Genomic DNA, 18,469 nt, shown 5'->3' on the forward strand with positions numbered 1-18,469 from the left:
TGGTTTTAAGCATTTTATACAATCATGACCAATTTTCATTCGCATAGTAGATGGTTAGTTTACGCTACAGTTCAAAGTTCTCTTATGATAATTATTAAATTTCGTTAGCAGTTATGATACTTATAGAGACACTTTCTTGCAAAATTTCATCAACTTTTATCAAATGGTTTGAAAGCTACTGGTGTTGATAGGGGTGAGTCTTTCATGTGTGATGTTTGCCAATTCATAACTTTTGAATTTCACTGCCAATTTTCATGAAATTTTCACAGAAGATAGTTGAGTGTGTGTATATTATGTCTGCAAAATTTGATGATTATTAGTTTAGTACTTTCAATAGTACAATCGAAACAATAAAGGGTCCTGACTAATTGCTGTCTGAGGGGCTAAAATCACGTTCAGTCCGAAAACATGTTTCGACTATAAAATTGTTGATAGTGCATCGACTCTTTTGAAATTTTGCCTATGCAATGAATGTAGATTGAGATGTTTGCGTTCAAAAGTTCAGCCATTTTCCTTGCCAAATTCAAAAGTTGCAGCGCTGACAAGCAAAACTCGGGGCTGTACAAAATTCAATGGCGCACATTCTACTCTTTCATTGTTACATTGTTACATTTCATTGTTACAACTGCACCGATTCTCATGAAATTTTGTAGGTGAAATGAACACATCTTAATATGTTAATAGGCCATATTTGAGCAATTTTCATGCATCTATTACAGATATTTTTGCTGCAACTTTAAAATAACTAGAATTTTAGCTAGTATTATAAATCATTACCCAAGTAACACCGAAAACATAATCAGAAGTCTTAAACTAATCATATTGTCCTACAACAGTTGTTTCAAAGTTTTTCAAAACAAATGTTGTCTTGTATAAGTCATATTCATGATTCCAAAAACTTGTCTTTAATGATCTCTTATTAAAAAGTCGTATTTGAGTAAATATTTTGTCTTTTCAAACAAATCTGACATGTTGTTATCAATTTTGTTGGATATGTTCTAATAACGTTTATTTTGCCGCAATATGACAAGTCTGATTAAGTTTTATATTTGTCATAATATGTTCATCAAACATATTCTCGGTAGGGACTTTCGGTTCTTCAGATTTGTGCTCACCTTAACGTTTCGCTAATAAATGCAAATACATTACAACACTCCAATTTATTGGGTTTCACATTACAACATATTTCCTGTTTTGCACGCGAACTTTCAATAGATTTTTCTCTATACTGCTGCTGTCCAACTTACCCGATTATTGTAATAAATATATAAACTATCACAATATTTTGCAGCTCACATTTATATTTTACGACACAAAATGGCTTGAGTCTTCGTGTAAGAGTTTCTTTAAAGACCACTTCAGACCACTTACGTCAACCCGTAGCACTATCAGGAGGATTTGTTTTGCTATTTATAATAATGGTTTACTTGGTTTGCTTGAATAAGATCAATGGGGTCAAAAGAGACGTAGATCGCAAAGGAAACTTCTTTGAATTTCTTCATGCCTACCACACGATAAACAAATGAAAGCCCCTCTACAGCTCAACAGACTCAATATGTTTGATAAGTCGTATTAGAGTAATATTTTCAGTCTTACTTCCAATACTTGTTTTGGTTAAGTTCTGTCGAAACATAATATGTTTCATTTGTTCTTATGAAGTCATATTGAGGGTTTCTGCAGTATGTATGCAAACATGTGTAACATGATGACATGTTCAGTATGTTTCATAAGCCATATATGAGTAACATTTTCAGTCTGTCTTTCAATACTTGTTTTCGATGAAGTTTTTGTTAAACATAATATGTTTTGTTTGTTTACATTAAGTCATATTGATGTTTTTTCAATAAGTGAACAAACATATGTAACATAAACTAAAGTCATTATTTTTAACTAGGCTATGTTACACACTACCGATCATAAAAATGTCGATATGATGTTCAATATATAATAAATTGGGAATTAAAACTATACTTTTACCGTGCCAATGCTCTACAATTTGAAAAAAAAAAGACACGGACAACGTCTTCAGTTTTCGGCTGTACAGACTGTTTTAAACTTAACATTAGACAACGGACAACAGAGCATGCACCAGTGGAAACGGGGAAGAAACTATTCTCAAGAAAAGTTTCAACGCCCGAAGCGGGAATCGAACCCTCACCCCATAGCATGGTGCGATTATAAGCTTGGTGACCCTAACCGCACGGCTACGAGGCTCCACATTTTGATTGTATTAATTAATAAAATTTCAATTGGCTCGATGGAATACATCAATTTTATCATCCTGGAAAAACTAGTAGTGTACCATTTTTCTAGATGGAATTTCTTATCGACTTTCACCGCATTTTTTATGAAAAATTACCCATTTTACGAACCGACAACAATGTTGATAATGATATTGATTTTCACGAGGTAGTGACACTACCTCCTGACAAATTTTCGTTTATAAAATCAGTCCAAAAATGTGAAATACATATTCTTCTTCTTCTGATGTTGCCAACACTGGACCAAAGCCTGCTTCTCAGCTTAGTCTACGAGCACTTCCACAGTTATTTATTTAGAGCTTCCTCTGCCAATATCAATTTTGCATGTGTATGTTACTTTAAAATTTCTTCATTCGTATTCATATAAATTGTGATGGCTATATGTATGACATTGTAAAAAGAATATTCTCAATTTACATTTACATATTTTCCAGATTGGTAAGCATTAAGCTAATTTCTAATCATATCTTGAATCATTTAGCATGCCATGTCCAAGTATGCCATTTATTTTTTTTTTTCATTAATACTTTTAATATTTATAAAATATCCAGTCAAATATCCCATTTTTATCCATGATGTATGACTTTTATGCAGGAATTAGAAATATTATTTAGGAAAACAAAGCACTTTAGGTTACACATGCTCAAGTACCGTAAAACGGGGTCAAATTGATCAGCGGGGTGAAATTGATCATTTGGGAACTACATTGTAATTGCATACCAGGAACTTCTAAGCTTCGCAATGATCTCAAACTTCTTACCTAATCTAGTTCATAGATGTCTAGAAATGAGTTAAGACTTTTGTTTGTTTAGAAAAAAGTTAGTTTTGCATTATATTTTTAGGAATTTGCAGTGTATTTCTCAAAAAGCTGAAAACATTGACAGCAAACAATCGATTGCCACTAGGACTTCCCGTAAGTTTTTTGTTTTAACATTTTTGTGGAGCCTTGTTTAGAAAGTTATGAAGCTACTCTGAATATGAATTATTTAAAAAAAGTTCTTTTTTGACGAAAAAGTAGTTTATTGTAACAGAAATCACTTATTTCTAAGAAAATGGCCTACCTTTAGGCGTTAAGGGGGAAATTTCAAAATTTAATTTTGCATTTGAGTGTCAAATTCACTAGTTGTAAGATTTTTGACGCGTTATTCGGATTCAGAAGAGCAACATTAAGTGGATAAGGGAATTTTTCTTTTTAACCGATGCCTAATTGTACACTGATCAATTTCGCCCCAAAGTGGCATCTTCAATTTTTTGATTTTTGAAGTAATTTTATTAAAAGTTTAAATTAGTTGAACAAAATGTTGTCACATGGTTTCATGGAGATCCACTGGGTACTGATTTTACAGAAATTATTTTTGCAATATTAGAATTGTCACTAATGTTATTTGCAAAAGTTGTTTTAAAGTGATCAATTTGACCCCGGATTACGGTAAAACGATGGTTTTAATTTGTTTTATTATATTATCCTTCAAAGATACGTGTTTATAAGGCGCATTAAATTTATCGAAGTACAAATGACTATTTCACCAGAAAAAATGACTCGCACCACAATTTCTGGTCATAGAAAGCGAATTTTAAGTTGAAATAGTTTAGCTGAAATAATATCGCAAGCCATATTTTGCACTTGAATAGCTTTTTTTGACATTTTGAAATCTAGTTGGATACGGTTATGCAACAAACATTGATTACGCTTTAGAAAAGAAACTGAATTTTCATCCTCAATTTGAAAAAGAAGACGTGTAGTTTGTTTATTGAAAGTTGTCAGAATTATTTACTATAAAACATACTAAGAAACATTATTAAGTATGCTTTGATTCATATAGAACATGATTATAACATCTCAAATATGTTGCCGAAGCTCCACCTTCTGCGCTTTTTCGGTCATATATCTGTCTGAGAAACGGTTTTATTGTTATGAACTAAAACACAGTAACTGGTCATATTGGAGTCGAAATAATTCCTATAGAACATGTTGTGTTACTTAAGTATCCATGCAAATGTTTAAATTGATTTTTCAGATTCAAATAAATATAAAGACACTTTTTTTATCTGTATTAACATGATTTTTATCTGTATTAACAAGATTTCTAGCCCTAGGCTAGTTCATCTCGGGACCCACGCTTTATTCCCCTTTCGAAGGAAGAACTCTCATTTTGCGAGTTTTGTCGGGAGTGGGATTCGATCCCAGGTCCTCGGCGTGATAGTCAAGTATTCTAACCATCACACCAGGTCCGCTCCACGATATATAAAGACACTATTTCCGTATAAAAAAAGTGTCTTTATATTTATTTGAATCTGAAAAGTCAATGTAAACATATGGATTGATGATGATTTATAATTCTAGCTAAAATTCTAGTTATGTTAAAGTTGCAGCCAAAATTCCATTACAATCGAATCTCTAGAAACAGAGATTTTGATCCTCAAACATGATTACAGGGGATGGCCAAAATGTTTGGGATAGGTAACTTTGTTTTCTCTCACAAAAAGGATCAACAATCTATAACTTTTCATAGAGCGCATCAATAAATCTCAAATTTTGACTGTTTGTCATCCTATTATGTGTGCATGATTGGTACAAATTTGGGCTCGATTGATAAATATTTCGCAAAGTTAGAACCATTCGGGTAAAACACTATTTTTCAGACAACTCATTTTTGAGGTGTCATATCTCGGAAACCAGTGAACCGAATTGAATGAAATTTTGAACGTACACTAACAATATGTAAATGCTTCACAAATGATTAAAACATAGGTACTTTTTAAACGTTGAAAAAAGTTATCATGGATAGACACTTTTTGGATTTTTTTCGAAAAAATGTCGTTTTTTTACATCAATGTCAATATATTTTAGTGTTGATATCCAAAGATTTTCCACTTCTGTTCTCAAGTTATCTCTAATCAGATATATTAGAGCCTATTTAGATTGAAGGAAGAACACATTTAGTAATTTTTGTGTGGTATTGTAAATTTGATTTATTTTCCTCTATATGGGTAAAAATTTCAATCCGGTATAACTCAATTCGCCGTGAGAAAATAATACATTTTATAACGTCGTATTGAGTATCAATATATTGTTGATAAACGTTAAAAAATTCATTCAATTCGGTTCACTGGTTTCCGAGATAAGACAGTTCAAAAATTGGTTGTCTAAATAATAGTGATTTACCCGAACGGTTCTAACTTCGCGAAAAATTTATCTATCGAGCCCAAATTTGTACCAATGATGCACATATAATAGGTTGACAAACAGTCAAAATTTGAAATTTTCTGATGCACTCTATGAAAAGTTACAGCATGTTGAATTTTTTTGTGGGAGAAAAAAAGTTGCCTATCCCAAACATTTTGGCCATCCCCTGTATTTTGTATGAAAAACGGCTCTGTCTTTATTCTTATTTCTCACACTGTAGTTTAGAAATCCACGAACCCATCTACTCCGAGCAGAGATATTCAATTCATCCGCATTTTATACCTTTTTTATCCATTGTGAGTGTGTAGTGACGGCTCAGCAGCTGGAGGCTAAATTTGCGCGCGCGTTGCCTTCGGTGCTCCGATTTAGTTTTTTGTTTTTCATTTGCTTTTTGCGCTTTTTGGTACGGTTGATGGCAGAGGAAGAAGATCCGGCTTCAATCAGTGTGTGTAGTGACGGCTCGGTAACTGATTGCTATTAACATTCCTTCACTCTTCCAACCTGACTGCAAGGACGTGGCCGGCGTCGTTATTTCACTGTTAAAGAGAGCCTCTGAAGCGTGCACAGTGAGAATGTTGATCACTCCCAGTCAATTATTCAGTTGATTCATTGTGCAACTGTCATTGGTTCGAGTCAATCACGGAGGAGCAACCATAGATATGTGCAGTCAGTCTAAGCTAAGCTAAGCTTTTATACCTATTTTTCCCATTGTGCACTGTGACGCGGCTCAGCAATTGCTTTGTCAGGCGGTTTCTGGGTGGAGGACGGATATCACCATCATAGCGGAACCATACCGAGTACCCGCCGGCAACGGCAATTGGGTCGCGGATGGGCCTAGAAAAATGGCGGTGATACACAGTTAGAAAAAATCACCGACTTCGGTAATGTTTCACCGAAATCTCAACCGTTACGTTTGTTAAACAGGAAAAAATCGGTAAAGGTAGCAACTTTTACTGAAATTCGTTAGAGTTTGACGGATAAACGATAACATTTTACCGAAATTTGGTATTTTTTTTTACAGAATTTCGTTAAAAACTTATTACCGAACGCTCAGCGGTTGAGATTTCCTTAAAAATTACCGAATTCGATTAGCTGTGTATGGACGACGGGTAAATAGGGTAAGGGAGGTATTTTGTTAGGGAGGTATTTTGGACACTGATAATTTCAGTAGGCATTACGTAGAGCAACATGTTTTCTGTCGAATAGTAGAGTCACACAAAACTCAAAATGTTGGTAGTAAATGCAAGAAATTGCAAAACTCCTGAAGGATGTCTGACTTCTATTTTGGACCACCTCAAAAAAAAAAAAACATTGACAAAATGCAGTTGTTTTCTCAAAAGTCCATGCACAGTTCAAACTACGTGACAATTTTTTAGCTTTTTGAGGTAGGAGACGTTTAAAAATTATGTAACGTTCCAAAGATGATGAAATTTTGTTAAGATCGCCAGTCTGTAGTGTAAATGTTGGATGAAAAATGTTACGCATAACGTGAAATCAATAATTATTGCATGGCGTAAGGCACCATGCATAAATTACGTAACATTTTAAGGAAAGTGTGAGAGTCTTCAGTCTAGTGAGATTTTGCAAAAGAGAATTTTACACACACATATTGTAACAAATTGCAAGGAAGTCAAAAATATAATAGTTTTGATGGTACGTAATTTGTACAACCTACATTATCCCTTAAATGCGCAATGTTGTTTTAAAACAACATACCTAAAAACGCTCCAAAATAATTGACCTTCACTTTTATTATTAATTATTAATTTATTTTTTAAATCAGTTTTTTATTGTCGTGCGCCTTTAAGGGTTATTAACAAATAATCTCATCCATAATAGAATCGCTGAGATGGATAACTGTTTTCAACTGAATGACTGAAATGACCCCTGAAACTTCCACTTCGGTGAAAAGTTATTAGAACGCAAATCGAATCCATAACAATCACATTCTGGAGTGGTTAATATAGGTGGAAAACATTTTTTCAGGACTTACAAAGGCATTTCACTGACTGATCAATTTCACCCCGAAAGTAAAATTTTTGATTTTTAATTTCAAATGATAAAATGATTTGTAATAAAAGTTTCAACCTCGTTGACTGATGAAAACCGTGGTCGTACCTGTTTCAAAACTTTGAGTTCAACCATATCGTTGAATATTCAAAAATTAGGCGCCGAAAACTGCGAAAAGTGATCAATTTCACCCGAAATCACGGTACCTTATTTATCTGTTTTCAATATACATTAGGTTGTCGTAAATGTTTTTAACCCTTTCGAAAGAACTGTAGAGGTGAATCTGACAGGTGGTCGAAAATATATTCTTATCTGATTATGTTGAAAATATTTTGTTCATACCTCAAATCTCCATTGTAATAGATATTATCGATTACCCGAGCTTGGGAACAGTTTATTTTGAGTTCTAACAAGGCTCTAACTACATTGAAATAGTCTATATGTTCATTTATAAAAAATGATACCTCTTCGAAACTGACTGCAAATTTGTCACCTCCCTTTATTCCCAATAAAAAGGGAGTGAAAACATTTTCTGTATTTATTGATACTGATCAACATATTTAACCCTCCTCTGGCGTCAGGGTCATTTTTGACCCAAACTGTACATTGTGTTAGCGAGCTGCTCCCAACGTGATGCAAAAGGAAGGTTAACTGGAACCCAAAATGAAGTTTACTACGTATTTGAATAGGTTTCGTGTTCCAATAGAAAATTGCCAAGATGTTGTAGGGATTACATGATAAATTCATAAAAACTCCCTAGGTGGGCAAAAATACCTGCCTGGGCCAAAATACCACCACTATCCTACCCTGTCCAGGATTTGGTGTCTACTATCTATGAGAGCTTCGTGGTCGCCAAAGTAAAGAGGATCTTCTTCTGTAGATGTTATGCACCTCCACGGTGGGTGGTCGATCGAGCAGTTCACGCAGATGCTGAACCGCATGACGACCGCACAAACAGGGCGAAGGTCGGTGGTAATAGCGGGTGACTCTAATGCCTGGGCCGTGAAATGGGGAAGCTGCTTCACGAACCAGCGGGTTCAGGTTCTGCTAGAGACACTGGCTATATTAGATGTCGATTTGGCTAATAATGTCGGTACCAAGAGTACCTTTTGTCGAAACGGTGCGGAGTCGATTATTGACGTGACCTTTTATAGTCCTGGCCTAACAAGTAGTTCGAACTGGAGAGTAGACAATAGCTACACTTACAGCGATCAGCTGGCGGTTCGCTGCAGTATCGACTACAACAACAGCAAGGCGGCTAGGCCAAGGCCAAGCCCTCGCAAGTGGAAGACATCATACTTCGACGAAGGGGTATTTAGGGATGGCTGTTTCTGTCTCCTGCAATTGTAGACACGGGTAATGCGTCGAACCCTTGCAAGGCCTTGTCGGATCATGCTGAGGTGTTGATGGCGTGGCCGATATTGAAAAAAGGGCTGGTTCTCGAACCAGTGCAGTGTTTCAACTAGTCAGCCAATAAAAACTGGTCGGTCAATAACTATCCAGACGTGTCTTTCAGGCTCCGTCTCCGTTTTCAGCTGATGCAGATATAGTCGATTTGATTTTCCGTGACGCCTTCACGGGAAACACATGTCCAGGGTCGTGCAATTTCGAAAGGAAAACATGACGTACGACGACTGTAGCAAATCGTTTCCCATGCGAACGGACTGCTGTGATGCTTCATCTCTCACCCAGCAACACACTCGTTCGTTGCTGCTACAGAAACAAGTGTGTATGAAACATGGGATGATACACTTGGATTTTCGTTTCATTTATGAGTCATTGAAATACTTCAACATGCTAAAACACTATTTAAACCACGTTTTTAAATAGTGGTGCACGCCAATAGAATGATAATTATGTTTTATGAAAGAGGATAACAAATTCGACCACTTAAATCCAATTAACCGGCGCCCGTAACCATTGAGAGACTAGCGCGCACCAGTGAGACACTAATGCTCTGACGGGTGAAGCACAAGCAATGCGACCGGGTGGGAGACTACCGAGTGCTACGATGAGTGGAAAAGTTTTTTTTAACGACCGAGTCATTAGAAAAATGTATGAAACACTTGAAGTGACTCATTCAAATGTTGCATGAAAGTGTATCATTGAAACGAAATTGTACGCCCCTGCACATGTCACTTTGTGCACTGGTCGATGCGGAAAGGCGATCCCGCAATCACCATGACATTGTTGCCACAAAACTCCGTTCTAGCTCATTTCTCCGAGACCATAGCGTCCCATGACATGCTCATAGTCCGAGTTGTCGAAACCATTCTTCGCGTTGAAGTCGCACAAGAGGATCTTGATATCACCTGTCGGAATCTTGTCCACGACAGTATTCAGTTGGCCTTCCACGAAGTGAATATATTGCATGACAGTCATACTTAATACCGGACAGTATTTTTTCTCTGATTCTCCCTCACAAAAAGCCTATACGTTTTCGCCTGCACTGCCTGTTGCCATCAGAATACATAGTAAGACATACGCCGCTCGTCCAGACCTGGATGTCATGGTCGTAAAACAACGAAACCTACAATCTTTGACATGACATAAAATGGAATTTTATGTTTCAGTAAACTATTTTGTCTGACTTTTGACAGTGTTTCGCGATCCATTCCATCATGGCATTACATTTCAACAACGACACAGTTTTTGATTAGTATTCCATGGAAAGCCCTATACATAGTTAGATGCTAAGAGGTCGTTTTTTCCAAAGTATTGTGAAAGTAACCTGAAAATGTACGTATGCATCATCAGAAGTACAACCCAACGACTTTTCTGGTTCCGCATTTGATTCCCCCAGATCAAAGTTGGATTTCAAATTGAGAAACACTGACAAAGAATCAACAGTGTTTGTCATATAACCAAACAAAGCTGAAAATATGATGAAAGGATGTGATGGATCCTTTCGAGATTTCCCTTTAGTACAAAAGCTAAGTGGATACCATAAACCGTCAACTACGATGTCTTATCATGCAAAGAACAAACCATTTCGTCAAAAAATCGATTCCACTTTCAGCTTCATCCGCAAGTCAAGCGTAACCCTGCCTGCCGAATGATTCCTCTTAACGTTTTGACCGCCGCCACAACCATCATCATCTCAACAAGAAGGGTATCCCGGTGTCATTCCCATCGTCGTCGTCGGCGGTGCCTTGTCTGTTGGTCGGTCGGTCGATGGTCGGATCACTTTTGCTGAGGAGACGACGACCAATTCCACCTCTGCCAGCAACCCTGAGGAATGTCACTGATGGAAGACAGATAATATAACAACCGAAATGGCAACAACCGCCACTGCCACCGCCGTCGCAACGCGCCGGTTTCATATATTTATGGGACAATTACTCGTGAGCACCACCGGAGGAGCAGCAATATTTTCACCTGGAAATACGCTTACGGCTGCGGCTGACGCGGTTGTAATGGTTGTAACTCAAGCAAGGATATTTTTGGTCCCTTCTTCTCGGGAATTGCTTTGCAAGAGGATATCTACCTGTCTCACGGAACAATAATAATTGCAAATGAAAGCACTGGCTGGTGCTTGTTAAGAGGAATTATTTAAACTCTGTTTGTTTGTGTATTTCGAGGAATTTTGTGTCGAAACCGAATTCTCGGTAGAAGAATGATTTTTGTCGGTGAGCTTTATGGGAGTAAAATGACGAGAACAATATGAGAGGAAATGCTCTTTCAATCAATAAGCCGAATTTATGTTTATTGAATCAACTATACAGGGTGTTAGGTTCATGAGTGCAAACTTTTTAAGGGGTGATAGAGGGCCATGCAAGGGACCATGAATGGTGAAAAAAATTGTTCTACGCATATGGTCAAATCTCAACCATTTCGTAATTATTGATCTTTCCATGTGTTATTATAACTGGCTATAACTTGAAAATAGTGAAACTTATCGCAGTTTTTTAACCCTTATTCGAAAGATTATTCAATTTTCTATCAAATGACATCTTTGAACCGATTGGTTTAGTTAAATAACTAAATTTTCTAGATCAAAATAGCTCAAAAGTAGTGTGTTTCAATTGGTTGTTGTCAATTATCTTCAAAAAATGCGTAATAATTTAAAATTCTCTCTTAGGCAAAGTTGTGGCCCCTGTTCCACTCTACAATTTGTTCTTTGACACCAAACTTCTACCTCTTACCGTTTTCTTGCAATTGCGATTTAGACATCGCATTTCAGATCATAAATTTGCAATTGTACAAGTAAGCACCTTTTTGCGCACTGTGCCGCTGGAGCTTCGCGGGAATCCGTATTCGTGTCTAATCTACCATAGCTGTTCTAGATCGAATGTATCATACGCCGATTTGAAATCGATGAACAAATGAAGTGTGGGCACGTTGTATTCGCGGCATTTCTGCAACACCTAGCGACTGGCGAACATCTGGTCCGTTGTAGCGTGTTCACCCATAAATCCAGCCTGATATTGCCCCACGAACTCTCTTGCAATCGGTGATAGACGGCGGCATAAAATTTGAGAGAGTATCTTGTAGGCAGCGCTCAGTAGTGTGATCGCACGATAGTTCCCGCAATCCAACTTGTCGCCCTTATCGTAGATGGGATGCACGATACCTTCCATCCTCTTCTCCGGTAATACTTTCTCCTCTCAAATCCTGATAATGACCCAGTGTAGTGCTCTTACCAGTGCTTCTCCACCGTATTTTAGTAACTCGCTTGGTAGTTGATCTGCTCCAGCGGCTTTGTTGTTGTTCAACCAGCTACCCTCCTCCTCAATCTATTGGAGGTTAGCGGCTAGAAATCTTTCGTCCTGCGCACGTACTCCTAGATCTGCTACCACGCCACCTTCGGTGCCACCTTCGTGCTTGCAACGTCTCCATTGAGGTGCTCATCGTAATGCTGTCGCCACCTCTTGACCCCCTCAAGCTCGGTCGTGAGAAGATTCCCGTGATTGTCTCGACACATGTCGGCTTGTGGCACAAAGCCTCTGCGCGAGCGATTCAGCTTCTCGTAGAACTTTCGTGTGTCCTTAGCGCGGTACAGATTTTCCATCGCTTCGCGATCACGTTCTTCCTGCTGGCGCTTCTTCCTCCGGATGACTGAAGTCTGCCTGTTCCGCGCCTGTTTGTAACGTGGTTTATTCGCCCTCGTACGGTGTTGCAACATTCTCGCCCATGCTGAATTCTTCTTGTTTTAAGTTCGTTTTCTCAAATGAATGACATCGATGGGAATAATCTGATTTTCCGTCGGTAAAACTCCGAATACATATATAGAAATGAAAAACTTTCTAGAATGTCTAGAAATGTGCGATTGGTTCAAAAAAAAAAAATGATCTAATTGTTAGCCCGACTGATCTGATATTGTCTATTTACCTTTCAGAAGAGTTACTGGACATGATAGATAACAAATCGCAGCTTGGTATAATGAAAGCAGTTACCGTTACATCCGTAGACTATAGGATCTAAACTCAAGAACAGTTTGGATGACCTAGGGTATCCCGAATGATCTGATACTGTCTATTGAATTTTCAGAAGACTTACTGGACTTGATAGATTACAAATCGCAGCTTTGTGCAACGAAATCAGTTACCGTTACACCCGTTGACTTATGGATTTGAACTTAAGAACAGTTTGAATGACCTAAGATATCCCGAATGATCTGATATTGTCTATTTACCTTTCAGAAGACTTGCTGGATATGATTGATTACAAATCGCAGCTTTGTACTATGAAATCAGTTACCGTTACACCCATAGACTTAAGGATCTAAACTCATAAACAGTTTGGATGACCTAGGATATCCCGAATGATCTAATACTGATTATTGAATTTTCAGATGACTTACTGGACATGATAGATTACAAATCGCAACTTTGTGCAACGAAATCAGTTACCGTTACACCCATAGAATTTAGGATCTAAACTCATGAACAGTTTGGATGATGTAGGATATCCCGAATGATCTGTTACTGTCTATTGAATTTTCAGAAGACTTACTGGACATGATAGATTACAAATTGCAACTTTGTGTAATGAAAGAAATTACCGTTACAGCCATAGACTTAAGGATCTAAACTCAAGAATAGTTTGGATGACCTAGGGTATCCCGATTGATCTGATCATCAGGTATCAGGTATCAGAAGGCCGGCTCCAGAGGCACGTTATCCTCCATTTGGGACATTTGTGCCATCGCCAAAATAACAGTCTATTTCATCATCTACCTGAGGGAAAAGGAAGGAAAAAGGATTTGGATGGAGATAGGGACAGGTAGGGAAATAGGAAAAATACCCTGGAAGAGGGTACTGACGCACAAGCGTACCACAATGGGTTCAAACAGCGCCCTGAAAAGGGCACTGTAATAACGCATAAAGCGAACGAGAGCCTATAGCTCTTTACCACAGCGGGTTAAGAACAACAGAATATCCTGAAGATTCAGGTTTCTGAAGTCAGTTTCACTTAATAAGTGTTTACCGAATACTCGGAAACGCAGTTGCGCGAAAACTGGACAGTTACATATCAAATGATACGAAGTTCCATAATCGGATTCACAGCTATCACAGGCAAATGAATCAGCTTGCTGAATATTCGCCATGTGATAGCTGAGTCGGCAGTGGCCAGTCAATGCTTTGACCAGCATGCTGCAATTCTGCTTAGACAGGTTAGTTAGATATTTCGCCACCCGTAGAGATGGCTCAGCACTATACAATTTGGTTTGACGACATGACTCCAAACTATTCCAACAATGTCTGTGTTGAGTGACAGCCCAGGTGTGAATCTGAAGCTTAATCCAACACTTCGATATCGCAATAGCTGGCTCAGGGCCAATGAAGTCATGTGATGCTCCAGAACGAGCTAACTCATCAGCCAATTCATTTCCAGCGATGGAAGAATGACCAGGTACCCATAGAAGGTGAACAGCGTTTGCTGAATTCAGCTCCTCGATTTGAGTTCGACAAGCGATCACTATCTTCGACCTGGAGTTGGCCGAAGCAAGTGCTTTAATAGCAGCCTGGCTATCTGAACAGAAGTATATTACTTTGCCCATTACGTGCTGCTGAAGTGCTGATTGCACTCCGCACATAAGAGCAAAGATTTCGGCCTGAAAAACGGTGTAGTGTCTACCAAGTGAGTAAGACAGATATAGCCTTAGCTCACGAGAATAAACACCAGCACCTGCTCGACCTTCGAGAAGGGAGCCATCAGTGTAACATACGATGCCGTCTGAAATACTTCTTTCCAGATAACCAGATGTCCACTCTTCCCGGGAAGGGAATTTCTTGGAAAAAGTCCTATACGGAAAATTACAAGCAATTGTAAGATCACTTGGAGCAAGGACAATTTTGTCCCAATTCACTAAAAGTGGAAACAACGAGGTGTGTGTTGATGTGCGGTTCACAGGAGTTTCCTCTAGTAGACCGAGTACCCGTAACCGGTAAGTGCAAGAAAGGGCTTCTTGTTTGAGATGAATGTGTAGTGGGGCAACGTCAAAGAGAACTTCTAGCGCTGCCGTAGGAGTTGAAGAGAACGCTCCAGACATCGCCATTAAGCACATCCTTTGGAGATTTTGATTGGACCGTTCTCACTTCACCCTTTTGCCACCACACAAGACATCCATAAGCCAATATTGGCCGAACCACAGTTGTGTAAATCCATTTGATATACTTGGGTTTTAGACCTTAAGTTGTACCAAAAGTACGCCGGCATTGCCCGAAGGCCATACAAGCTTTCTTGATTCTGAACTCAATGTGAGGTGTCCAGGAAAGCTTGGAATCAAGAATGACTCCAACGTACTTTACCTGTTCAGTCACATCGATTTCAGAATCAAAGAGACGCAAAGGTCGAACGCCATTACGGTTTCGCCTTTCCGTGAAAAGAACAATAGATGTTTTACTCGGATTAACCGAAAGGCCATATTGGCGACACCAACCCTCAACTACCTGAAGGGCGTTTTGCATCAGGTCGAAAAGGGTGCTGATGCACATACCAACTAACAATGTTAGGTAGTCGTCGGCAAAACCATAAGTGGGAAAACCGCTATTATTGAGTTGCCTCAATAGCGTATCTGCTACGAGATTCCACAAAAGCGGTGATAAGACTCCCCCTTGGGGGCATCCACAAACACTCAATTTCCTAATCCCTGCTAGACGCAATGTCGAGAAGAGATATCGGTTTTTGAGCATTTGGTGAATCCAATTGGAAATCATTGGAGATAAACCATGACTCCGTGCGGCTTCCAATATGGCATCGAAAGGCACGTTGTCAAAGGCACCCTCGATGTCTAAGAAAACACCCAAACAAGATTGCTTTTGAGCGAATGCTTTCTCGATATCGTAAACAACCTTGTGTAAAAGAGTCACAGTGGACTTTCCAGATTGGTAGGCATGTTGGTTCACATGAAGAGGCACGTTGGCCAGATGAACATCACGGATGTGATGATCCACAATGCGTTCTAAGCATTTCAGAAGAAAAGAGGTCAAACTGATAGGTCTGAAACTCTTTGCTTCTTCATACGACGCATGACCCACTTTCGGAATACCCAAGCAACACATATGTTATATTAAAGTTACGGCAGCGCAAGTTTTGATTGTATAGAAGTTTATTTTACGTTATTTAAACACAATGTTTAAATTACGTCTAATAAACTTCTATACAACCAAAACTTGCGCTGTCGTAACTCTATTATAACATGTGTGTTGCTTGGGTAAACTTTACAGTAATATCCCTCCAGGATTTGGGAATATACCCTGTAGCAAAACTGCAAACAAGTAGTTTTTTCAAAACATGTTTGAAATAATCAAATCCCTTCTGAGGCAAAATAGGATAAATCCCATCTGCCCCAGGAGATTTGAAAGGAGCAAAGCTATTAAGAGCCCACTCAATCGATTCTATAGTTACAATTCTCCGAGCCGAAGCTAAAGAATCATAGCTTCAAGAAAAGACATCAGGATCATCCGAAGATGTAATATCCACACATCCAGGGAAGTGCGTGCTGAATAAGCATTCCAGAACTTCCTCATTAGAGGAAGTCAGATCGCCATTTGGCAAACGAAGTTCGTTCACCCGGAAATCCTTAGATTTCGCAAGGATTTTGTTTAACCGACTGACTTCACTCAAGCTGGAAACATTTGTACAAAGGTTTTTCCAGCCGGATCGTTCAGCAGACCGGAGAGCTTTCCTGTAGGCCTTGCGAGCCGACCTGAAAGCCTCCGAACCAGCCGAACGTCGTCTGTTCCAACTCTTTCTACATTGTTTCCTGAGTTTCGCCAAATCAGAGTTCCACCAAGGGGTTCCTCTTGTGATCTTCACAGACCGTAGAGGGCATGCTTCTTCAAAAGCTTCCAAGATGAAGGTCGTTGTAGTATCAACGGCATCATCTAAATCACTTGGAGTGTCAATGGATGGTGAATATCCATGAAATTTGGCTGCAACCAAATCGGTAAAGAGATCCCAGTTGGTTGACCGGGGGTTCCTGAAACGCAAAGTTTGCGAAGTAACATTCGCATGTTCAAATAAAATGTAGCGATGGTCAGATAAAGATTCTTTATCTGACATATGCCAATTGGTTAGCTCGTGACTAATTCTGCTAGAGCAAAGCGTTATGTCTAACACTTCCTCTCTACCAGATACCATGAAGGTTGGTCGGTTGCCTATGTTAAGTAATCCAAGATCTGTACTACTTAAGTATTCCATCAAACTGGAGCCTCTCAGATTGCCCAGACAACCAGTCATCGTATAAGATGTTGCATAAGATGATAAAGTGGAGGCCATATGCGTGCATGCCTCCATTTAGGCGCATGTAAAATGTACGCATATCGCCTCCAGTTTAACATCTTATACAACATCTTATACGATGACTGGTTGACTGGGTGATGTCTCAGCTGCCCCAGGTTATATGGTGAGCATTAGCATCACTACCAACAATTAACGGAAGGCCTTTTGAAGTGCAGTATGCAATGACTTGCTTGAAAGAATCCGTAGGGGATGGTTCATCATGCGGTAAATACACAGAACAATAGACGTATTTCCTGTTGAGGTTTCCAACAGATACATCAATTGTGATAGCACATACATCTCTGGTGGTTAGTTCAGAGATGAGTGTAGCAACTATTGCGTTGTTGACAAGCACACAGGCTCGAGGCATGACACGCGAGTTTGCCATTTCATGTTTACTGAAAGTGGCAAACACCGGGTTCACAAGGTTTCCTAGATAGAAATTTCCCTTACGAAAGTAAGGTTCTTGTACCAAGGCCACTTGGGCTGTACCATTTTGCATAAGTCTGCAAAGATTGATCGTTGCTGTTCTTTTATGCTGAAGATTGATCTGAGCTATCTTAACCGTAGCCACTACCCAAACTAGGTAAGATTAAACTCTTCGCAACAACAGCACAACAAAGAACAGCAACAATAAAACCAAATTGGTATCGATTGGAAAACGTCAAAGGCGAGGATACACAGAATACACTGTGTAAATCGCATAATGCGAAACCATATAGGTGAAAATTTAAACTAATTAACAACATCTTCATAATCCCGCCCTTATTTAGCCTCAAGTGAGACTGAAGAAGGGCAGCTGATTGTCTCGGAGAAACACAAGGTCCACTGCACCATTGCTCCGGTTAGCGCAGTAAGGGCTACATACTGTGGAGGGCGCCCTGGTACTCCACAGGCTCCGTTTGCGGTTAGGTTTTTATTAGACCCTCCTAGCCATTCATTCCTAGGCACGGTAAGCATACTGATTATTGAATTTTCAGAAGATTTACTGGACTTGATAGATTACAAATCGTAGATTTGCATAATGAAAAAAGTTACCGTTACACCCGTAGACTTATGGATTTGAACTCAAGAACAGTTTGGATGACCTAGGATATCCCGACTGATCTGATATTGTCTATTTACCTTCCAGAAGACATACTGGGCATGATAGATTACAAATCGCAGCTTTGTACAATGAAATCAGTTACCGTTACACCCGCAGACTTTAGGATCTAAACTCAAGAACAGTTTGGATGACCTAAGATATCACGACTGATCTGATATTGTCTATTTACATTTC

General features: G+C 38.9%; 1 protein-coding gene across 1 annotated transcript in view; it reads left to right on the top strand.

The window, feature by feature from the left end:
• LOC109419083 (uncharacterized) overlaps positions 1–18,469 on the top strand; it is a 384,014-nt gene that overhangs the window by 162,336 nt on the left and 203,209 nt on the right. The window lies entirely within an intron of this gene.

Source organism: Aedes albopictus, chromosome 2 (genome assembly GCF_035046485.1).
Source record: "Aedes albopictus strain Foshan chromosome 2, AalbF5, whole genome shotgun sequence".
Lineage (NCBI taxonomy): Eukaryota > Metazoa > Arthropoda > Insecta > Diptera > Culicidae > Aedes > Aedes albopictus.